The 25,463-nt window shown below is 40.5% G+C and overlaps 1 protein-coding gene across 5 annotated transcripts in view; it reads right to left on the minus strand.

Moving 5' to 3' along the window:
• ECSCR (endothelial cell surface expressed chemotaxis and apoptosis regulator) overlaps window positions 1-25,463 on the minus strand; it is a 516,073-nt gene that overhangs the window by 17,597 nt on the left and 473,013 nt on the right. The window lies entirely within an intron of this gene.

Raw genomic sequence — 25,463 nt, forward strand, 5'->3', positions numbered from 1 at the left:
GGTATTTAATTCCTGCATTTGAGCAGATTTCTGCTTGTTTGCACATCGTGCAGCACCGTGCACTGCCACACAACTCTGCACCATAGCCAGACAGATAAATTCTGCAATTTTCCCTTAGATATAACTGTAGCACATTAGGGTAGTTCTCATCATTTGTACTTTTCCAGTCAAAGAAATACTGCTAGTGAGCTGTGACCTATTAAACCACCAGCCAAAAACCCCATCAGAAATACCCATCCATTGAGAACCTCATAGATCAGTCCTGAAAAGTCCCCCACTTTATGATAACAGTTCTTCAAACCTAGCATTATGGACAGCTGGACTACCTTTATTTTTCCTGCCACCCTTGTTGAGTTGGGTCTCCCGAGGCACTGTAGCCTCATGTACACTGACAACCTTGTACTAATAAGTCACTCTAGTACAGAGACTGCGAGCTATATCGATACCAAGAATCTTGAATCCCTGCTCTCTTGCACTTGAAACAGTAATACTGAAGAGATTGTCAACCCACCCATGACACATAGTAACACCAGCATCTCACCTACCATGTCCATAAGGTATAACACTCAAAAAACAAATTTTATTGTAATTGGAGACTCCATAGTGAGACACATGGATGTCCCACTCACCAGGTTGGACAAGGAGAAAGTCACAGTCAGCTGCCTGTCTAGTGCCAGGAATCATGAGAGCATGCATGCACTCAGGTCTCTCAGCAACAAGTACTATTATGACTCTGTCATAGTTCATGTTGGAGTGAATAACCTGAGATGTACCTTACTGGATTATATGGAGAGATACATGGTCAAGCTCTCCGAGTATGTGTCCTAGGCAGGTATGTCCCTAGCCTTGAGCAGCATACTACCTTCACTTGAAGGATGCTACAGTATAAACAAAAATGATTGATTTCAATAATTGGCTTAGTTTTTGGTGTCACTCAAAGAGTATCCAGTTTCTGTCAGCCTGGGAAGTCATGGTTGACAAACCTCCCTACTTTTCCAGAGATTGTTTGCACCTGGCACCACTAGGCTTTTGGCAAAGGCTCTTGCCTCCCTCCTAGTGCCTCTTTTAGGCATGGTCTCAAAAAACAAACTTACCAATGTGAAATTTGCCAATCATAACAAAATAAGGGTCATGCTGCTAAATGCTAGGAGCTTAAACCAAAAACTGCACACCCTGGAAGCACTTCCATCACTGGAAAATCAGTCACAGAAACCTGGTTTAAGGCCTCAGAGAGTACTCCAGCCTTGCAATGCTACAATGCCTTTCATACCTTCAGACCACAAAACAAAAGTTTGAGAACCAAAGGAGGTGGTGCTTCAATCTATTAGAGATAAAGTCACCTCCTGCCTAGTTAGACTGGACAACTCCACGGAGATACTCCAGGTTCAGGTTCATTGCCTAAAAAAGGCACTGGGGGGAGGCAAGCACCTTTGTCAGTATCCAAAAGCCTAGAGGAGACAGGTGCAGACCATCTCTGGCAAAGCAGCGTGGCCTGTCGATCATGTCTTCCCAGACTGACAGATACTAGATTCCCCTGGACTGACACCAAAAGCTAAACCAATTGTTGAATTCAATCATATTTTGTTTACATGGTCACATCATCCTGGGTGAAGGTAGAATGCTGCTTAAGGCTAGGAACATACCTGCCTGGGACAAATAATCTGACAGTTCAGTCGTGTCTCTTCATAAAGTCCAGAGAAGTCTGTCTCAGGTCATTCAACCCAACATGGACTATGACAGAGCCATGCGGCACTTGTTGAGTGACATGAGTGCATGCATGACTTGTCGGATCCTGGCACCTGATAGGCAGCTGACCATGACCTTCTCCTTGCCCAGTCTGGTGAGGGGGACATCTGTCTGTCTCACTATAGAGTTGCCTACAACCAAGAGTTTAGGTCTTTAGGTGTTTTGCCTTAGGAACTTATTTGCTGAGACACTGGTGCATGTGTTATTATGTGTATTGGTTTCTATTTGTATAGCAGTATGCGCAAGTGGTTTACATTTTGGAGATCTGTGGTCTTTTGGTAGGCTTCTAGTGAGTACCTCCACATATGTGGGTTTATGTGTCATGACCTCATTTTGTGTGAGAGGTGAAGTGTGTGTTCTGACAACCTGTTTGATGTCCGGTTTGATGTTATGTGAGAGAACTGATTCCAATTTCATAGTGTAATTACATCTCTCACATAGGGTAGTTGTTTGTTTTAGGAGTAAGTGGTTGTCAGTATGCATGAGGCAATTACTACATTGCCTCAGGATGCCCATGTCAATCAGGCTGGCCGATGAAATGATGGGAAACTGCCTGTCCATTATAGCAGATTTTTACCATATTTACTATTAGGGAAGGGATTGGGCTAGTCTGACCAGTTGTTGTGCTAGGACTAATAAAGGTGCTGTGCTTGTTCTATTGAAGGCTATGGGTGATAAGTGTGGCAACACTATTCAGTGCACCCGTAGTGCAGTAGAGAATCTTGGGAGGGTTCCAATGACAGATGTCTAGGGAAAATTTGAGTTTCCAGGCATTTGTGTCTATACAGGGCACCTCTAACCCCTGCTGCATGGTAAGCTGCAAAGCACAAACAAGAGACTTAAATACAGGTGAAATTAAAACACTTTCAAGCTAAATCTACCAATAGGAAAGCACACAATGAACCTTCCTTCAGCAATCACCAGTTCAGACAAGGCTGGAGCCACACTCTTCTGCCACAAGGATGCAGGGGAGCTCTTTTTTTGTGAGATGGCTGGTTTATTGCTCAACAACTGGAGAGGCCACAAAAGTACCCTACAAAGAGGATCCTAGGCCTTAAACTTGTCATATATGGACAGACTCAAAAAACTCCAACTATTCTCTGTCTTATATCACCTACATAGAGGCGATCTCTGCTTGATTTACAAAGCCATGTCTGACCCAGCTCTGTTAGAAATGCTACAGCTAAAGAAATCCCAATCCCTCTGCATCACACCATTCTGGAATTATAGCTAAACTCAATAAACTAGGTATAAATCCCTATCTCACAAGATGGGTTGCCAACTGGCTCACTGACAGAACCCACCCTGTAAAAGTTGCAGACTCCAAATCTGACTTCAAACTAGTGACAAGTAGAGTACCACAGGGTTCAGTCCTGGGACCTCTCCTGTTTGGTATCTACTTCTCTGAAGTACAGACTTAAACAGAAGGCCTCTGGCTAATGAAGTTCGCAGATGACTGCAAACTAGGAGCCATAGTCGAGTCTCCAAATGATGTGGACATCCTACAAAAGGGCCTCACTGAGACAGATGCCTGGTGTCAGCGGCATGGCCTCAAGCCCAATGCCAAAAAGTGCATTGTCATCCCCTTTGGTAAAAACTTTGTACCCATGAACTACCACATAAACAGCAGTCTACTTAATGCCGAATGTGTGATAAGAGACCTTGGGCCTCAGGTGGACAGTAGTCTCTCCTTTGATAATCACATCACCACAGTAGTCAGGAAATCCTTCTATGTGGCACACCTCATTAAAAAAGGGTTCTCATCCAGGAAAAAAGATGCCATTGTTCCCCTCTACTCAGAACTCATTAGACCCATTATAGAGTACAATGCCCCTTTTGGAATGTACCTCACAAGACATCTGCAGCAGCTAGAAAGGCCACAGAAGTACCTCACAAAAAGGATTACTGGCCTCAAACAGATGCCCTACACTGACCGTCTCAAAAAACTCCAGCTTTACTCTGTAGCATATCGCCTACTCCGAGGTGATCTCTGCCTAATATATAAAGCTATGTTAAACCCAGAGCTGTTGGACATGCTACACCTAAAGAAATCCCAATCCCTCCGAGCTACACGCTCTAGGGACCTAAAACTTGTCACCACAATAAACAGGACATGCTGGAGGGATAGATTCCTGTCCCAGAGACTATACTCTGGAACAAGCTACCCATCTATGTCAAGCAAAGTTCCTCATTAGCACTCTTCAAAAAAAATCTTGATGAGCGGATGGGAAATATGAAATACACCCTGGGGATCACTTCTGTGGCTCTGCTCGATAGGGGCACCAGAAATTAACTTTCTTGGGTGGCGTAAGCCAGGGAACCTTGTTGGCTAGGTTTACTTAGGCCCTTGGGCCGAAAGCCTAGTACCTACCTATGAACACTCTCCAGAGACCTCAACCTCATTACCACAATCAACAGAACATGTTGGAGGGACAGGTTCATAACCCAGAGACTGCCCATGCTATGGAATAGACTTCCCATACATGTCAAGTAGAGCACCTCACTGACCCTCTTCAAGAGAAATCTTGATGAGTGGATGGGAAATAGAAAATTCACCCCGGGGATCACTCCAGTGGCTCTACTCGACAGAGGCACTAGGAACTAAGGTCGGGTGGCATGATGCCAGGGTAATCATATGGGCAAGTCTTGTAAAGGCTCCAGTTAGCCTAGTACACACCTATGAACCTATAAGTGTATCAATAACAGGCTAGATTCAGAAGGTCTGAGTCTAGTCTATGCTGTCTAGGTATCAGAACAGTGCAAATCAAGTGCAGAGAATGATGCAGTCACAAACGGTAAAACAGTACTGAGGTATTATGAAGAAAGTATAGTTTTGTACCTACCATAAATGTAGATGTTCGAGTGTTCACACTGCTGCAGTCATCACACTTGGGTTATCCTGCCATCAGGCGGTCCCGCAGTCGGCCTGAGTTCCAAAGTCTTGGTCCGGCGTCGGTTGTGGTCGCTTCTTCCCTGACGTCAGTGTGACAGGGGTATAAAAGAGGCAGCCGACGCCATTTTCTTCAGTTTTTCTTGCCCCAGATGTCCGGTGCCCCCAATAGGATGGCAATACATAATCCTAAGTAAAATACATGTGTAGGAAACAATAGCTACAGCTGTTAGCAAATACACCATATAGAAATGCATCATATAAATTGTATAAAAAGGGAGGTACAGATAAAACCCAGGTAAGAAGAGGGGATGGTGGGAGGATAACCTGGACTGCAGCAGTGTGAACACTCGAACATCTACATTTATGGTAGGTACAAAACTGTACTATGTTCATCATGTTACACTGCTGCAGTCATCACACTTGGGTTGAATCCCAAAGCTAGGGCTGGGTGGTTGGTACTAAACAGGGTTTGAAGAAGCTAGTAGGCCCTGCAGAACTGCAGTGGCAAAGCCAGCTCTGGTTTTTGAGTATAGAGGTAAGTGGTAGTGCTTGGTGAAGGTGTGCACTGAACTCCAAGTTGCAGCCTCTAGAATATCCTTGGCTGGTACCCCTCTGAGGAAGGCTGCTGATGTTGCTGTAGCCCTGGTGGAATGGGGCCTAATGTTTCCAGGAACAGGTTTCCCATGGTGGGTGTAGCAGAAACGGATACAATGTCATATCCATTTTGAAATGGTCTGTTTGGAGATAGCCTTTCCTTGTGATCCTACAGCATAAGATACAAAAAGTTGGTCAGATTTTCTGAAAATCTTAGTTTTATCCAAGTAGAAACGTAATTGCCTGTGAATGTACAAGGAGTGTAGGAGTCTTTCCTCTTTATTCTGGGGGTTTGGATAGAAGGGGGGTAAATGAATGGTTTGGTTTAGAGCCACACTGGATACTACCTTTGGCATAAAGGAAAGGTTAGTTCGTAAAGAGACTCTGTCTTGATGAAAAATGATGAAAGACTCCACTGCCATTAGGGCCTGCAGCTCTGAGACTCTGTGTGCTGAAGCTATTGCTAGCAGCAGGGCAGTTTTCCAGGATAAAAATCACAAATCAGCAGAATAAGCTGGTTCGAAGGGTGGCAGTGTCAGTTTTTCCAAAACAAAATTGAGGTCCCAAGTTGGAGTTGGTGCTCTCCAGGGCGGTCTTATGTTCTTAGACCCCCTGAGGTACTGTCTTAGTAATGGATGTGAAAATATAGGAGGATTTGTGTTGTAATGAGCTGAAATAGCTGAAGCATGGATCTTAATAGATGAAAAAGAAAGGTGTTTGTGCAACATCTCAGTTAAATATTGTAGAATATGAGGAATATTTGGGGCTAGAGGATTGTGGCTTTTAGCCTGGTTCCATGCGCAAAATCTTTTCCATTTGTCTGAGTAAGTTTTCCCGGTGCTGGGTCTCCTGGCTTCCAGAATGACATCCATAACAGCTTTAGAGAGAGGTGTTGACTGACTGTTTAGGTAATCTGCCATGCAGCCAGATTTAAAGTCTTGAGCTGGCTGTGTAGAATCTGATTGCTTTGCTGAGTCAGCAGGTGGGGTATTTGAGGTAAAATCCATGGAGGTCCTTGAGCCATATTCCTTAATATTGGATACCAGTGCTGGCGTGGCCAGTCTGGGGCAATGAGTATCATTTGTGGTCTCTCTAATCTGACTTTCAGGAGCACCTTTGTCAGAAGGAGCAGTGGCAGAAAGGCATACAGGGTCAATGTTTTCCAGCTGAATGAGAGGGTGTCCACTTTCCAAGCTTGTGTGTGGTATGTCCTTGTGCAAAATTTTTGTAGTTGGTAGTTTTGGGGGGTTTTGGGAGGATCTATGTCTGGGCTCCCCCATTTTTGAGTTATCATTGTGAATACTTGTGGATCTAGTTTCCCCTCGTGAGGATCCATGATATTTCTGCTTAGTTCGTCTGCCAATGTATTTTCTTTTCCTGGCAGGAATTGTGCTTGTAGTTGAACTTGGTAGGTCAATGCTGTGTTCCACAAGGTCATTGCTTGTCTGCATAAGGGGTAGGAATGTGTGCCTCCTTGTTTGTTTATGTACCATATCACTGTGGTGTTGTCCGTCTTTATTAGTAATTGTCCTGGATGTAGTAGGTCCTTGAAAACTGTTAGTGCATTTTGTACAGCTAGCATCTCTTTTTGATTGATGTGGAGATGCATTTGATCTGCAGACCATTTGCCTTGAATACACTCTCCTGCCATATGTGCTCCCCAGGCGTAATCCGATGCATCTGTTGTAATTGATTGCCTGGCTGTGGGTAAGGTGAAAGGCTGACCCTTGTTGAGGTGACATGCCTGAGCCCACCATAGAAATTCCTGTTGAAGGCAGAGAATGAGTGGTATTATTGTTTCCAAGCTGTGGCTGTGTTGAGTCCATACGCTTTTCAGGTACCATTGTAATTTCCTGATATGCAGTTTGGCATATGGTATTAGTAGTATGCAAGATGCCATGAATCCCAAGGCCTGCAGAATTTTTCTTGCAGGGAGTTGGGTCTTTGTTGCCATAATTTTGAAGTATTGAGCCAGTTGTCCTTTCTTGTCTGGCGTGAGATAAGCCATCTGGGCCATTGTATTTAAGCTGGCACCCAGGAATATTACGTCTTGTGAGGGTACTAGTTTTGACTTCTTTTCGTTTACTGTGTACCCTAGGCAACTTAGTAGGTTTTTTACAAATGCCAGATGTTTTAAAAGTGTCCTTGCTTTCTGCTTGAATAAGGCAGTCGTCCAGGTAAGGATATATTTGAATTCCTCTTTGTCTGCAGTATGCAATTACTGGTGCCAGGCATTTTGTGAATACTCTGGGCGCAGTAGATAAGCCAAAGGGCAGTGCAGAGAATTGGTAATGAGTTCAACCTGCTAGAAATCTGAGGTATCTTCTGTAATTTTGTCTGATAGGGACATGCAGGTATGCCTCCTTGAGGTCCAATGTGACTAGCCAAGCCTTCTTGCCCAGCATGGGAAGAAGTTGCTGTAGTGTGAGCATCCTGAATTTGGGTACTTCTAGGAATGTGTTTAGGATTGAGAGGTCCAGAATGGGTCTCCAGGCTTTGTCCTTTCGGGGAACCAGAAAGAGTCTTAAGTAGAATCCTTGTCCTTGCTCCTGTGTAGGAACCTGTTGAATGGCTCTCATGTCCATGAGTGTTGTAATTTGTCTTTGAGCCTCTGCCCATTGATTTGGTGGCAGGTTTGGCATTCTTTTTATCCTTGGTAAAGCTTGGAAGTGGTACCTGTATCCTTGAGATACAATATTTAGGACCCATTTGTCTTTTGTGATGATGTGCCAATTGTCTGCAAAAAGTGCAAGTTTGCCTCCCAAGGGAGCTGCCAAGAGGGATTTGTTTGGCAGTCTGAGGGGTAAGTCATTGTGATTGTCTTCTGAAGGTTTGAGACCTGTCTTCTCCTCCTTTCTGTTCTGTGCCCCCCCCCATTGTCGAGGCTTGTAAGAGCCTTGTGGCTGGCCTCTGCCCCTAGGGCGTCTATATTTACCCCTCTGTGGTCTGTTTGAAGCTGGAAAGGACCAGTTTTTTGTTGGCCAATTTCTGCTGAAACGAGGGGGTTGAACCTGTAAAAAATCCTTGACCATTTGCATAGATTTTGCTTTATCCTCCATTTTCTTTAAAACCTGTTCTGCTTTCACACCAAATAAAACATCCTGCTGTAAAGGTGCATCCAATAACTTTGCTTTAACATGATCAGGTAAAGTTTGTTCTTTTAACCAAGCATGCCTACAAATAACAGACCCTGTTACTGCTGCTCTTCAAGAGGCTTCCAATGAATCAAATCCACATTGCAAAGTATGTTTTCCCACTTGTTCAGCTGCATGCAACAATTCTTGCATTTCCTTGTAATCAGGCTGCTCTGTATGTGTGATCATTTTTTGTTTTAATTGAGACATCAAATATTGTTGATATTTCAGCATGTGAAACTGACAATTTAATGCCCTCATAGCTAGAGTAGCTGAGGTATATACTTTCTTTCCCCATCTGTCTAGTGCTCTAGAATCCCTTTCAGAGGGCACAGGATTTTTAGCAATAGAGGCCTTCACCCCCTTGGGACCCTGGGAAATGGTTTCTGGGTAAGCAACAGGGCTTTTATATAGGAATTTGTGGGAGTCAGAGACTCTGTAGTATCTGTCTGGTCTGACTGGTGCAGGAGGTAATGAATCTGGGTTAAGGCTAGATTCTGAGTAAACATCATCCACAATGTCTAAAACAGGTGGAATAGCAAGGGGTCTGTGCTGGGGTAGTAAAAGGAACTCTTGGAGCCTTTTCTTGGAATAAGAACAATCCTGGCCTTCCCAGTGGAAGTGTTCCCTCATAGTATGTAAAGTTTCCCTAAAGGATAAATCTTCAGGGGAGATGCTGAAGCAATAGACTCCTCAGAATCAGAGTCTTCATAAGGGGGAAAGGAGTATTCCTGTTCCTCAGAGGAATCTGAGGAAATAGAAACCTGGTCAGGGGATGCACAGTCCTCCTCCTGTCTAGGCCTTTTGTCAGGAGGGGGATGGAAACCCCTGATAAGGGTAATTAAGTCTTCAGCCATCTTAAGCATCTGTTTCTTAGGCATGGTGCCTTGTACTGGAGACTGCTGTACAGGCTTCCTTACTTTTGAAGGAGTTTTCAGCTTAGCATAGGATTTTATAGTAAGTGTAGTCGGTCTGAAGACACCTTCAGCAACTGAAGGCCTTTTCCCTACACTGGAATGACCCTCAGCCATGGATTCGGAAGGGCCTAAAGATAAAGGCTCTGGAGGTCCAGTAATCTCCGCTTGGGAGACAGATGCAGTCTGGGGTTCTAAATCAGCGGTCGTCAGGGGCTGCATTGGCACCTCACTGAAAACCAGAGAACCAGCGACTGGCCTAACAGAGGCCTTGGAGTCTGGTTTGGGTCTCGGCTGCCTGTCCTTATCTTTGCGTTTTTTATGCATCCCGGTCGTCGGTTGTTCCGACGGCATGGCATAGTTAAATTTTTTACCAAAATAATGTCGGGCAAAATCAAACCGATGTTTAATAGTCCATTTGTTAAACCTAGCACAAAACCGACAACCAGTGATGTTGTGGTCTGGGCCTAGGCAAGGAATACAATATGAATGAAAATCCTTATGAGGTATTTGCTTCCCACAAGAAATGCAATTATTCACTTTTTCTGACATCGGTCTGAGGCAAGAAAAGGTTCCCCAACGGGGTACTTAGCTTTATTGAAGACTTCAGTCTGAAATTCGATGTGCAAATCTCAGGAGTTGGTCGACCGGCTCTTGCGAACTGCTTCTGCTTCAGGCACCGTGCGGCAAGAAAGACTGAAGAAAATGGCGTCTGCTGCCTCTTTTATACCCCTGTCGCATTGAAGTCAGGGAAGAAGCGACTGCAACTGATGCCAGACCAAGACTTTGGAACTCAGGCCGACTGCGGGGCCGCCTGACAGCAGGATAACCCAAGTGTGATGACTGCAGCAGTGTAACACGATGAACATCCATGTTTCTTGCTTTGCTGTGGTCCACTATTTGTTTACTGAAGCTGGCGCTTTTACTGACTGAAGAAATCAATGAAATGTAACACAATTCTATAATATGACTATATTAATTTTAATAAAACTGAAGAATCTAGTCAAAACTAGCCTTAGGCCAGCGGGACCAATTTGCCCTAATAGGGCCCTGTTCCCTCAGGGAATCCCTCACTAAGCCTTGCATGATCCATCCATTTGCCTGAGAGCCATTACAGCAGATCAGGGCATTTCCTTCTACTAGTCATGCAACTGTAGTAGTTATAATCCTGTTAGCTGAGCTTACTACGTTTCCCATCATGCATTATACTAGTGGCTAGTCCAGTATTATTAGTAACTGCAGGTTCATGCCTGTTGTATGGTTTACAGTGTTAGCTGCTCACACTCACAAAGTAGTCAGATTCTGTTGCTGAGTGCTCTATAGGGTTTTCAACCCCAAACTGGCAGGATTAACCATCTGGTTTTCTGTACCGCCCAGTTACTGTCTCGGAAGATAAGACTAAAACTAATTTGAAAACTGCCAGATAAGTGCTATGTTTTCTTTTGCCTCTCTTCCTCTTATGGGGTTTATGGGAGGGTGGCCTAATGGTTAAGGTGTTTGACTTGCAAGCACAAGGTGCAGGGTTTGAGTCTCACAAGGGATAATTAGCTAGGCTTAAAATGGCTTGCAAGGGCAGTTAGCTTAGTACTAATCTATGAACCTATGAATGGTAGCTAATGAGTACAATTAAAAGAAATAACTTTAAAATAGCCAGTACCAGAATGCATGAAAACAAACACTAGTAAGTATAACAAAAAGGAAAATAAAATTGTTGATTCTGTGATATTAGGTAACTTCTGATCACCAAGACTTGTGATAGACCGAATGTTACCAATTCTGCACTGTGACAGAGAAAGCTATTTTGCAGATTCAGGGGGAACTACAGGAGTATGGAAATGTGTTTACCGGTAAGCCAGGGTAAACCCACATGATGAAGTACCATGTAGACACACGACCTATGTGTCCAATCAGAGAGGCCCCTTACAGTGTGCTTGAGTGAGTTACAATCATCAGAAAGGAACAGAGGAGACATTAGATTTGCAGGTAATCCAGAAGTCCAATAGTTTACTTCTATTTTAACATGTTTTATGACAAAATACAGGCTAATAAATATATTGTTCATTTTTAATACACAGTACTAGCATACATTCCTGATAACTAATCTGAATTAGTAATAGTAAGTTTAAGAAGCCAGCAGGTAGACAGAGTGATGGGGTTATATATTTGAAGTCAGCTGAGATGCCTTACTAAAATGGTCCAAATTGGGCTGGCAGTTGCTAAGGTCAGCCCAACTTACAAGGTAAAACTGTCATTATCAGACCTGTTGTGACTTAGGCTGCCAAAATGTACAGCACCAGTGTCATCACCTATCATCAAAGATGGCTTTTTAGTTTGTGTAATTAGCAATAGTGACTCATCAAAGTCAGCTTTGTTTTTTGTGTACCTAGCAATAGTAACTGATAGTTTTGACTAGATTCTCCAGTTTTATTAATGTTAATATAGAGTTGTATTATAGAATATCTTCCTTTTTATAGTTTCATAGGTATGTACTAGGGTAATGACCACTAGGGCCTTTTTAAGCCTAGCCATGCATCCCAAATCTCTGACAAGCTCTTGGTCCCTTGATAAATATAAGCAGGGGCTTGGGAGATGAACCATTTACAGGCTGCCTGAGTCCATTAGAGACACAGGTGCCAAACCAGGGATGAATTTTGTTTATCTATCTTTTTATTTATTTATTAATTTTACCGGGAGAGTCCGACTGGGCATGAATCCCATTTTCTGTGGAGGCCCAGGGAGAAAAGCTCCACAGTGGTTAGTACAGAATATGCAATAAACTAGTTATTAAAGTACAGTAGAAATAAAGAAAAAGCAAGTAAACATAAAATAAGTATACATTATGAAATGACATTATGTGAAAAATATACAGTACCGTAGAAGGACATTACAAACAATACTAAGGTGACATTCAAACTCTGGTACATACAAAAAGCAGATATTCTTAAGTACAGACCATAGAAACAAACTGTTGTTAGTTTGCACAGTAAGATCAGTTTAGTTTCTTATACATTACAGAAATATGTTCTATTTTCCCTTATTTACCCTGATAGAGTTGAAATGCTGGAATATTTCAGCATTATGAATGAACAGACTTCTTATGTGTAATGCAACCATATTTTATTTTTTTTCTGAAATCCTAAGTTCCTTTCTAAGCAGGTGTTTACCTACTTAGGAGCAGTAAAACCAGTCACAGTTCACTCCTGATTCCTGTCCAGGAATATATTATGCAAGGTAAACAGATCTGACACAGATTAGATCACATGAGAATGCCTTAGCCAGTGCATGCTATAAATAGTCCCTTGCATTAATAATGTATCCTTATGAATAAAACACTGAGTAGACCTACACATAATTGCACATAAGTATATATCATTTATAAACACACTGCACAGAGTGGGTTGCATGGAAATGTACCCTCCTCTAGGAATATGACCATATTGTTTCATTTTCCACAAGGAATAAGATATAAGTTTTCTAGCAATAGCCAATTGCTTTTCTGCAGGGTTGCATAAATGAGGTAAAATCCATTTCACGTTGGTGCTTTAGTCGTTCACTTTGCTTGTGACAAAACCTCACATACAGGCAAGCAAGTCACATTTCAAGGCAGGGATAACTTGGAAAAAGTGTTCATGTAGATACCCATTCTGGAAGGTTATTGCTTAAATATTATGCTAGCTGTCACAGGCTGTTCCCTAGGTTTTAAAGACAGGAAGGTATTTTAAAACAAATATACCTTAGAGAGGCAAGACTGTTAAAATCATTAAATAACTACATTTGAAAAATCTATGGTCTTCATTAAATTCCATGAAGCAGTAAGAGATGCCCCTTCTAAATCAACTCATATTTATCTGGATGTCAAAGGTAATATGTGTACAAAAATCAAGTGACACACTGAACAGTTACACGTTTTGGTCGAGTGGCGTTCCGAAGGACATGCGTGAATAGGGGTGCCTTTGGTTGGGCGTCGAGCTGGCAACTCAGCACCGTGAATATCTACTGCCAATCATTAGTGGACCAGAGTTCCACTGTGGCAACCCCTAACCGGGAAAAGATGAAAGACAATGACTGCTATAAAACTTCTGTAATATGGCAGAGAAAAGCAAGTCTTCGTGAAGCCCTATTAATTCTCTGTATGCTCCATTATTTGTGAAATTGTCCTGATTTATTTATTCTATTTGAAAAGTGAGACTCAGAAAAATCCCAAAGTGTGCAGTCCAGCAAGAAACAGTTCTAAATAACTGCTGCTGAAGATAGACCATTGTACTTAGTCATGACACAGGATAAAATCCCTGCACCCCATGACACTTTATCCTACTCTGAGATTATACTTACACCAACTAAATGCACTACATTACCCAGATTTTGCAGACCACTACACTATGTCTTCTAACAATATACACCTTTTAAAAAAAACACCTTTATTGAATTATCACTTGTGACACAGGCACATTTACATTTATATAAAAGTAATCAAGCTGTATTAACAAGTTAAAATTAACAAACATTATGCTTCACAAATATTTCTATATATCATATAACCTAAGCAACATTACATAAATTATTCAATTCCTGCCCCTTTTTTAAACAAGAAACATCTTTATTAAACCATCACTTACGACATAAGCAATCATACATTTATATAAATGAAAACAAACCACACCGACACAATCCTATTTGCAAGCATTTTAGATCACAAACCATACTGATGGTTGCAGACATTATACATCACTTATAATCTACCCAATCATTTTCAAACATTATATAGCTCATTTAAGTCCTGTCTTCCTTTAAACGTCATTCCTCCCCTGTATGTATTGTTCCCACAATTCCCATTTTGTCCTATGTAGTTTGCTCCTAGCTTTTTCTAAAGATCTAAATTACAGTTATTTTATCTCTGTTACTATATTCACTACTTTTAATATAGTTGGTTTAGATTTTGAATACACCTTGGTGTAACCATCTCACTTTAAACTATATAGCTAGGGCTGGTGATGGCTACATCTCTGCACTCACCTGTGCATGCTCTCTAAATTAAATGAATAAGCAAGTGCAGCATATGATACATCAACTCATTCAATGCAATTCAAAACAATACTCCACACCAAAAATCCAGTGCATATAATGTGTAAGCACATACGAACAATACTAGGCAAGTGACCACAGAGACCACTAGAGGCCCAGCAACATATAAATTTAAGTAGACACTGTTAAATGTTCTTGCCACCCTTCAAAAGTACATAATAGTGCCCACCTCCCAGATCAGGTAGGGCTGTACATGACAACCCTGGTGTAAATATATGCCTTCCCACCCAACCATCAGGACTAACCTTAAAGGCGGACAATGACTTTGCTTGACCTGTAGAGGTAACTTATTTCATAGGCTGGGAATATGTTGAATTAGGAAACTACCTCCACACCAACTCTTATTAATTTGTTAGTGAAACCTTAACTCCCTAGTTCCAATGTTTGTAGAGCTACTAGCTTTTCAAAGAAATAAGAGGTCAAATAAAAATTGGCCTTTCATGACCCAAAAAGCAAGACATGAGTCACCTTGGAGCTACTAAGAATAAGGATAGGGTCTGCTAATCTATCAAGATAGTTGAAGGATTTAAAGCCTTTAATTTTTTTTTTGGTTAAAATTATTGGGGCCTTTCCAGTTGAGGAATATGCTTGGATTTGCACATTCCAAAGAGGACACTGTATTTGCTCATGGGTCTGATAAGGTAAACACACAGTGTTATGATGATTTTGTTACATCTTGAAAATATTCCCTTGGAAAATAACTAGAACAGATAGAATTTTCTGACTATGGTGGAAACGTGATGATTGAATGAGAGAGAGTTATACACACCTTGATGTGATCACAAGCTGTTACATGCATCAGCACAATCTACTGTTAAAATATAAAGACAAAGCTGGTGATGGACACATTTCTGCACCCACCCATGTACCCAGGTCTCTTATGAATATATCTATCTTGAGAGGAGTCAAAGCACACTGTAGAATTGAATAAAACTCACAAAGTAAAAAAGTGGCCTGGATTCTATCATTTATTTTTTTATCTTGAGAGGAGTACCATTTATAACAAATGAGGTGGGAACAACATTTTTCTGAATGCTATAATGTTGCACTATTTTGCATTTAGATTGAGACTGTTTTCAGCACCTTAGGTATGTGCATATTTAATCCTTTTTAGAGCAGTTTAGTCTTAGTTCATGAGCAAATAATTCCCAGCTTACAATCATCAAAAAAATTGGCCAAACACACTTCAGAGATATTGACTTGGATGTCTGCAAAATAAATGACAAAAAATGAGAGGGCCCAGCACTGATCCTTGTGGTATCCCACTAGTTACAAGTTTGCATTAACAGAAGATACCAGCAATTTTCACTACTTGGGATCTGTTTGGGATCTGACAGCCAGTCTACAATCCAGTGGAAAACACGGGGGGGGGGGGGTTACATTAAGTTTGTCTTAACTTTTTAATAATACCAGCCTGGGCCAGGTCAAGATAAGCAGTGTGTACAAAGTGACCACTGTCCACATCCTCTGTAGCCTTTCACAGAAAATGATTAGGTTCAGGAGACAAGACCTGCCCTTCCCAAAACCAGACTGAGTGGGGACTAGATTAGATGAGCTGACTATGTCTGCATAAATTAGTTCTCCTACGATATGTTCCATGGCTTTGCACGTAAGACTGATAAAGATGACTGTCTTATAATTACCTGGGTCTGTATAGGGGCCACCCTTGTGCTGAGGAGTTATAGTGGCTGTTGCCCAGGCACCAGGGACACACTCTGTGGATAGGCTGAGGTTGAACAGTTTAAGTAGAGGCTCAGATAGTACATACTTAGCACAGATGAGAATGCAGCCTGTTACGTTATGTGATTTCATAGAAACATGATTTTTAGACTTCGACAGGAATTCTAAGATTTATTCCAAGGTGATTAAAAATTAAACTAAATTTTCAGGGATAGTAGGTGGATCACTGTGGGTAGGTAGGGAAAATGTGTACCCTTCAACTAGGACTCAAACCCTGACTCCCCAGATCTCTATTGCAGCTGCTCTGTCCATTAAGCTACTGATGCAAGTGTCTCTGGTGTCAATCTGCTGTTATTCTCTCCTAGACCACACACAGTTAAATGTCATTTGTGTCTACTGGGAGATATGCATTAACTTATTTTTTATTTGAAATGTTTGTGTTTTTGGCTGACTTGTATGACATATGGAATATTAGTGGAAAGCTGCTTGGCTGCTTGCAACCTGAAAAGGGCAAAATAAAAAATAGAAGTTATTGTACTGGTCTCTTCCAAACCGTAGGACTTTGAAAGATCAGGAACAGCATGGAACTTTTTACAGAGTTAAACAATGACAGAATGAAGGACTTCAAGCAAATTACAGTAATAAGCAGAGGACCATACCAGGCCCTCTTCCATCCCCCAGACTTGAAAGAGCATTTGCAGAGTGCAGCATCTTTTAACAGATTTTTTTCCATATCATTTTTATTATTATTCCTCTTTTTTTCTTTTTTTTTTACAAATGTCAAATGCACAGGCAATTCACATATCAGTCCACCAATAAGCAAATCATTTTTAACTTACATCACCATTTGACATTTTACTACTATTAATCCTTCCTATAAACCAACTCCTGGAAGCAAAGGACATCCCCTTCATAGCCTACCCTCTCCCATGTTATGGTTTCTAAGAATTCAGTTTGACTCATACTTTCTATTCTGCCATCCTTTTTTGCCACCTGTTAATGACTTATTAAATTATCACTTTGTCTTTTCTTATCCTTCACTTGTTTCATCACCCTTTACCCATCATATCAAAGATATTTACTCTGTTGCATTCTTATTTTAACCAAATGTTTTGATCCATACATATGTTCACCTCTTCATGTCTCCAACCCTTTACTAATGCTGTTAACTCCTGTTGATGCCAACAGCACCTCTACTTTTCTTCTTCCTCCCATTCATTACTTTTACATCCCACGCTACAGTAACAGAACACCCACAAAAAGTCAATCTTCATCTGAAGTGTGTCACCTCACTTCCTGTGCTCCTCTCCACATATTTTGTGCAGCCCTGGAGAACCACCACACATGCAACTGATCCACTCTCTTCGAGCCACATCTCCGAAGTTAAAAATCTGGCCCTCATCTCCTCTTCTCACCTGGACTGGTGTTCTATATTACATATGAAGAACTCTCTAATGCACCTTCCCTACCTTCTAGGAAGGTGAATTGCAGAGGGACCAGAATAAAGAGAAAAAAAAACAAGTGTGGTTTATACGGTATGGGTGTTTCCATTTGATTTTGTTTTCTTCAGTTCATGGTTGTGTCTGTTTGGCGTTTATATTACATAAACCTATTACCTTAACTGATGTTAAAGATGTTTTAATAAAGGTAAAAATGGTAAATCTTCAGGGTTAGATGGTTTAAGTATGGAATTATACAATCTACTTCCATTAAATGTTTTAGAATTACTGAGTGAAGTTTTCAGGATAATCCAGAGTGAATAAAATAATTCCTCTCAAGTATAAATTTTCTGTAATCTCACCTATTCTTAAGCAAGGAAAGGATAAAAAGTTAGTTTCAGCTTATAGACCTAGTTCATTATTAAAATTTATAAAAATAATTGTATAAATAATTAATGTTATAAAACATTTATTTCCATTTCACCATAAGATTAAGAGATATAGTAGATTAATTAATACATATCAAACAGGATTTATAGTTAATAGATTAACTTATGATATATCAAAAGGGTAATAATCTTAGATTTAGCAAATGGATTGAACAAAAATTTGTCTCTAATCAGTTTACATATTGAAAGAGCTTTTTATTCTGTAAATTGGAACTATTTATTTAAAACTTTGGAAGCATTTGCATTTCTAGAACAATTTATTGGAATATTAAGAAATGTATATAGAGATTCTAAAGCATATATAAAAAGTGGATCTTATATTTCTCAAGGCTTTATCTTAAGCAAAAGTATAAAACAAGGATATTCCCCCTCTCCTCTATTATTTGCATTAGTCATTGAACCCTTAGCTAACAGTATAGGAAGCAATGATAAAACTGATGGTTTTTCAATTGATAAGGATTGTCAGTCTAAATTCCAGGATTTGGTAGATTATGTTTTATTAACTATAGGAGATATAAACAAGTCAGTTGAAGAAATAGATGATGAAATTGGACAGTTTCAAGAAAAATCATTACTGAAGTTTGATAATAAAAATGAAACATCAGTGATGGGTCAACTACTATATAGTAAAGTAAAAAAAATAAATATAAATAATTAAAATATTTAGGAATACACTTTATCAAGATATGAGTAAGATTATTAATCATAATTTTGAAAAAAATAATTGAAGATGTGGTATTCCTTATTAAAAAAATAAATGATTGTTTTTGTTTTACTTTTGAAGATGGGGTACTTTTTAATAAATAATTATATTACCCAAAATATATATTATATTCAATAGCCTTAATACCTGATCAAAACTGTTAAAGAAAATGGAAAAATATTAACTTTGTTCTTATGGTATCCTAAAAATCTGAGATTTGTTTATAAACACATATTAGACTTTGGGAGTATGGTGGTATTACCTTTGCTGATACAGAATATTTTTCCATTGCTATAAATTTTAACTGTATTATACACTAGCTAGGCTCAAATTATACTAGTCAATAGAAAACATTTTAGGAATGGGTTATATTAAATTTGATGACAGAAGTATATAACAATCCCTTCATTTGGTTGATAAAATGTACTTTAGAAGGTAATTAATTGCATTCTTTGGACCCTTCACATATGAAATCAATCCTAAAAACAACTTAAAATATATTTATAAAATTCCATTATTTCAAAATAGAAATTCTTGTTCTTTCCCATTTCATACACCTCTATATGTGTGGAAACTCAGAACACTGTTCAAATGAATATATTTAAAAAAAATGGATTAGCATTATGGTCTGACTGCTTTGAAAAGGAAAAAGCTAACTCATCAGAACATTTAATGAAAGATTTTAAGTTAGATTATTCTGCTAATCAGCTGGTATTATCTCTTAGAAATTAGATGAATGTGTAAGTAATATGAAAAGGAACAGAACACTATTCCCCCATTCTAAAAGTATATGGTGGCTATTATTGAAGGTAAATTTACCTACAAAGGAAATATATCCAAGTTATAAAAGTAAATTATAAATAATAATAACTTTGATGCAAAGTTTTGGAATATTTTTATATAGTAGTGGATTAATCAACTCAGAATCTGTAGTTTTATTGACCATTTTGGGCTATTTATATCATCTTTCTATTTAAAAACCCGTTTTTCAGCAATTTTTGCACTTGTATTACCTCATCAAGATCCTGAATGGGTGCCTTGCAGAGTTCTACAGCAGCAGAGAGAGAAAAGGGAGACTTTGAGTAGATGAAATACCTCTGTTTTGCTTTTTATTGCTTATTTTCACTAGCCGCACTATTCAGAGAGTTTTTTTATTAACTTTGCAACTTATTGGAACTGTTTTTTAAATTCTGATACTGTTTGCACTTTAACTGATCATTTTTGTTTTTCAGCTGTTGAACTGTTGAGGGCTACACACTCAAGTGTGATAGCCATTTTTCTACTTTACAAGTGTTTGTTTTACTGTATCTGTTTTAATTTTTGAAAAAAAAAATCCTCTCTCTCTACTCGTTTCCCACCTTTCTATAACCAGTAGAGTCCACTTTTCAGATTTTGCTGAAGTCTGGGCTGTTTTGTAGTTGCTGTGTTGCCCAGACATTACTAAGATAGAAGGAAGCTTCTCTTCATCAGTGAGAGTGGTGAGCTTTGAGCAGCCTATGTGTCACTGGAGGAGTGGTTTCAGCTCAGAATCTGTAGTTTTATTGGCCATTTTGGGCTATTTCTATCCTTTTCATTTTTCTGTTTAAAAACCTGTGTTTGCACGGTTTTGCACATTGTGCAGCACCATTTAACTAGGGTTAAAATATTTCCGGTGCCAGAAAGTCTGCTCTACTAATTTTTCCTTAGAACTAGCCAATTTTCTAGTTTTAGCACTCAAAACTGCTTCCTTGTGCTCAGCACTTGTTCAAAACTCGTTGCAAGCACTAAATAATCTACAAATTACTGCAGCACTCAACTTTCCTCACTTGTTAGGAGGAAAACAGTTTTTAGTACTTAAATTAATAAGCACCTATCCAGGCATGTCTAGGGGTCAGCTCACGGTATTTTCCCCTGTCCACCTGATGAATCTGGGCATCTTGGGGCAATGTAGCAATTATCTCATCTACACTGACAACCCTCTCCTCCCACCACCCAACACTACAACCTGTGAAAGATGCACTTATATAGCCAAACTGGAATCCAAGCTCTCTCCAGCCAAGACTGTACTAGAGAGTCAAGAGTAGAAGCTAAACACCTGCTCCACACCACAGTCAACACATAGTCCATCAAAACTACACCACCTAAACCCACACATAGTAACACAAAACACACACCTACATTCATGGAGGCTCTCAATAAAAATCTGCCCAAACAACAGAGACCTCCAAAGCTGACATTCAAGCAACCACCCCCCCAACACTTCCCAAATGACATACAGTCCACAAAATCAGTGTGCCACTCAACCTCATCCCATAAGGCAAAACAACATACCCAACACACTAGTCATAGTTGACTCTATAGTCAGGCACACTGATGTCCCACTCACCAGGAGAAAGTTACTGTCAGCTGCCTGTCGGGTGCCTAGATTTGCCACATAATACAAGCACTCAGATCACTCCACAACAAGTACAAATATGACTCTGTCACTGTCCATGTTGGTGTGAATGACCTGAGATGTACCTCCCTGGACTACATGAAAAGAGACATGGAGGAGCTCACGGATCATGTAGCCCAGGCAGGTATGACCCTAGCCCTGAGTAGCATCCTGCCATCATCCAGAATGATACCACAATACAAGGACAAAATGATTGACTTCAACAATTGGCTAAGCTTCTGGTGTCATTCCAAGGGGATCCAGTTTTTGTCTGCTGAGTCGACATGATCGATAGACCACGATGCTTTGCCAGAGATGGCCTGCACCTGTTGCCCCTAGGATTCCAGATACTGGCTAAGGCTCTTGCCACCCCTATAGTACATTTTTTAGGCAAGGTTCAAATGACAATCTCACCACCATAGCAAGTATAAGCAAGCAAAATGTGAGGGTAATGCCCCTCAAGGCTAGAAGTCTAAACCTCAAAATGTACTCACTCGAGGCACTCCTTAAAATGGAGAACATCGACATCTGTGTAGTTCTGTTCTGATGAAGCCCACATATAGTAGGTGAAAGTGCTTAATGATTTTAACTTTGTTTTACTTGATGAAGTAAATTCCAGTTAGTTTTTTAAAATAAAAGATAATTTACAGGTGTTTGCACAGCGTTTCTTCTGTGATAGTAATGTTGCATTTACGGAGAAGCAAGAGATATTTGTTGTGTTCAATGTTATATTTTTTCAGACATCTGTGTAGTGATGGAGACCTGGTTCAAGGCTCTAGGGAGCACCCCTGCATTACCAGGCTATAACTCATACCACACCTTTTGGCCACCTAACCTGGACCGAAACACTAAAGGAGGAGGATGCGTGTCCATACTCATTAAGGATATCCACACCTCCAGGCCAGTTGCTCAACATAATGCAACCGAAATTATCCAAGTGTAACTAACACTGGGCAAGACTGCAATCCAGGTTGTAGCTTGTTACAGATCCCTTGCTATGCCCCAGGATGCCCAGTCCATGTTTCTTGATAAACTGGGTAATATTAAGGTGCAGCCCAATACCCAAATAATGGGCAATTTCAACTACCCCACCATCAACTTGGAAAACTACTCATGTACTAACTCATTTGCTCATTGCTTTCTGGAATTCATAAATCCCAACGCCGAGGATCAGCTTGTCCATACCCCCACCAGGGGCAGCAATATCCTGGACCTGGTCATTACCAATACTGGCAACTGATATTCCACACCAGAGGTCATCTCCTTGCTTGTCAAATCCGGCCACAAGCTAATCACCCTAGACATCAATGTCCTGCCCCCACCCCCCATTAAGGAAACCACCATAAAAAACTTCTCCAAAGCCAACTTCATGCTTCTTAAGACAGAAGTGGCAAGCTTCACGACACCCATACAGATGGAAAATAGAGGTATGACTGCTGAATCCTATATAAATGCACTGTATAAGCACATACACGAGTGCATGGATCATGCCATCCCCAACAGAACCAAGACACTATCCTCCAAAAAAAAGGAAGCCAATCTGGTGGTCCCCTGCCATACACAAACTCTACAACATAAGGAAGAAGCTGTTGCAAAAAAAAGAGTAAAATCCTCTGATTGCAGGAACTCCCTGGTCAGCCTCAATAAGAAGCTGAGATCCCTCATAAAATCCTCCAAAGCTAGTTACGACAATAAAATCACCATTGATTCAAAAGACAACCACAAAGCATTCTACAACTATGTCAAGAATCTCAGTGGTGACACTAAGATCTGCTCTGAGCTATAGCACAATGGCACTAGATATACAGAACCAACTGATATTGCCAACATTCTGGCAGATAGGTTCAGTGCAAACTTCACCCCCAAAGGGCCCATTACTATATCAGAAGAATGCAAAGCCCCTGTAATCATGGCTGCACAAGTAAAGAAAGACCACACACTCCAAATTCAAGAACACAGCATCCATGGGACCTGACAACATCCCAGGCTGTGTTCTGCATGAACTACAGAATGAACTGGCACCCCACCTAAGTACTGTGTTCAGTCATAGCCTCACTTCAGGCTTTGTGCCTATTGAATGGCGCACAGCGATGGTTATCCCACTCCACAAAGGGGGCACCACCATGGACCCCAGGAACTACCGCCCCATTAGCCTGATGAGCCTGGTCTGCAAGGCCATGGAATATATCATCTTGGAGCTAATAAACAAGGACATATGTAAACTCCAAACTCTGGATCCCACTCAGTTTGGGTTTGTAAAAGGTAGATCATGTCTGCTAAACCTGACTGACTTCTTTGAAGCCATCACCAGAGCCGTGGACAAAGGTAAGGTGGTGCACACAGCCTATCTTGACCTCACCAATGCTTTCAACATCATCCCCCACTCTGGAATTATAGATAAACTCACTAGACTGGGCATAAATCCCTATGTCACAAGATGGGTGGCCAACTGGCTCACTGACAGAACCCACACAGTGAAAGTAGCTGACTCCAAATCCAACTTCAGACCAGTGACAAGTGGAGTACCACAGGGCTAAGTCCTGGGTCCTCTCCTGTTTGGCATCTACTTCTCAGAAGTCCAGGCTACTACAGCAGGTCTTTGGCTAACAAAGTTTGCAGACAACTGCAAACTAGGTGCCATAATAGAATTGCCTAATGATGTGGACATTCTACAGAGGGGCCTCACTGAGACTGATGCTTGGTGTCAAAGTCATGGCCTCAAGCTCAATGCCAAGAAGTGCACTGTCATCCCCTTTGGGAAAAACACTGTACTCATGAACTACCACATAGGTGGTAGCCTACTAAACACCAAAAATGTGATTAGAGACCTTGGGACACAGGTGGACAGCAGTCTCTCCTTTGATAATCACATCGCCACAGTAGACAGGCAATCCTTCTATGTGGCACATCACATCACAAAGGGGTTCACCTCCAGGGGAAAAAAAGTGATCGTTGTTCCTACTCATCTCTCATCAGACCCATTATAGAGTACAATGCCCCGTTTGGCATGTAGCTCGCAAGACATCTACAACAACTAGAAAGGCCACAGAAATACCTCACTAAGAGGATTACCAGCCTCAAACAGATGCCATATGCAGACCATCTCAAAAAAACTCCAGCTCTACTCCGTCGTTTATCACCTACTCAGAGGTGACCTCTGCCTAACATACAAAGCCATGTCAAATCCAGATCTGCTGGACATGCTACACTTAAAGACACCCCAATCTCTCCGAGCCACATGCTCCAGGGACCTAAACTTTGCCACCACAATAAACAGAACATGCTGGAGGGATAGATTCCTGTCCCAGAGACTTCCCATGCTCTGAAACAGACTACCCATTCATATCAAGCAAAGCTCCTCATTAGCCCTCTTTAAGAAAAATCTCGACAACTGGATGGGAAATAGGAAATTCACCCCAAGATCACTTCTGTGGTTCTGCTAGACAGGGCCGCAGATAAATAACTTTCTTGGGTGGCAAAAGCCAGTGAACTTTTTTGGTTAGGCTTATATAGGCCCCAGGGCCGATAGCCTAGTACTTACCTATGAACATATGAACTCGATGATAAGCATAAAACTGTGCTATTCAAGTCAGGTAGTCAAACATCTTCAGGTACATACTGGAAAGTTTTTATGTGGAAATATAGACATAGAGCATTTGTTACTCCTTATAATATTTCCAAATTTAGCAACGTGACTTCTTCAACTTGCTGGAGATGCAGTAAGGATGTAAAAGCTGATTGGGCACATATGTTTATAGATTGTGAAAAAGCAAATGTTTACTGGGAAGAGATAAGTTATTTTTTAAAAGATTGCCTGCTTTAACCAGATCAATAGTACTAATGAATGGTCCACTTCCATCATCTGTAAAAGCTAAACAACAAAACATGTATGGAGTCTCCTAGTAGTAGCTAGAAAAATTATTTCAAAAAATTGGAAAATGTATTTACTGCCTACATACAAAGAATGTCTACATTTAACAACAATACTATGAAAATCTGAAAAAGTGGTGATTAGAATAAGGGCTATAAATTATATTAAGACTTTTAGCTGTTGGGATAACCTTGAAATGTTGTTACTGAAATACCAAGACACTTAATTTGGCAATCATATTAGATTACTCTGATGGTCTAATGTTTTTCTGATACTGTATAACATATGTGATATTGAAATGCTTCCTTTCTGTATATATTGTATATATGTTAAATCAATAAAAATATTAAACAAAAAGAGAACTGAGATTTGACTAAATCTGATCAATAAATCCTATTCTGATAATAGCCACATTGAACAAACATGCGTATTCGCTGTTTCAAACCCAAACCCAACACGAAGCCTCTAGTGCTGCTTTCTGTCATTACCCTTTTCTGGGTAAGCCTACAGAGTTTTTTTGTATTCCAACAGCCACTCTGTCCTCC

Source organism: Protopterus annectens, chromosome 4.part0 (genome assembly GCF_019279795.1).
Source record: "Protopterus annectens isolate FY-2018-M chromosome 4.part0, PAN1.0, whole genome shotgun sequence".
NCBI classification, from domain to species: Eukaryota; Metazoa; Chordata; order Ceratodontiformes; family Protopteridae; genus Protopterus; species Protopterus annectens.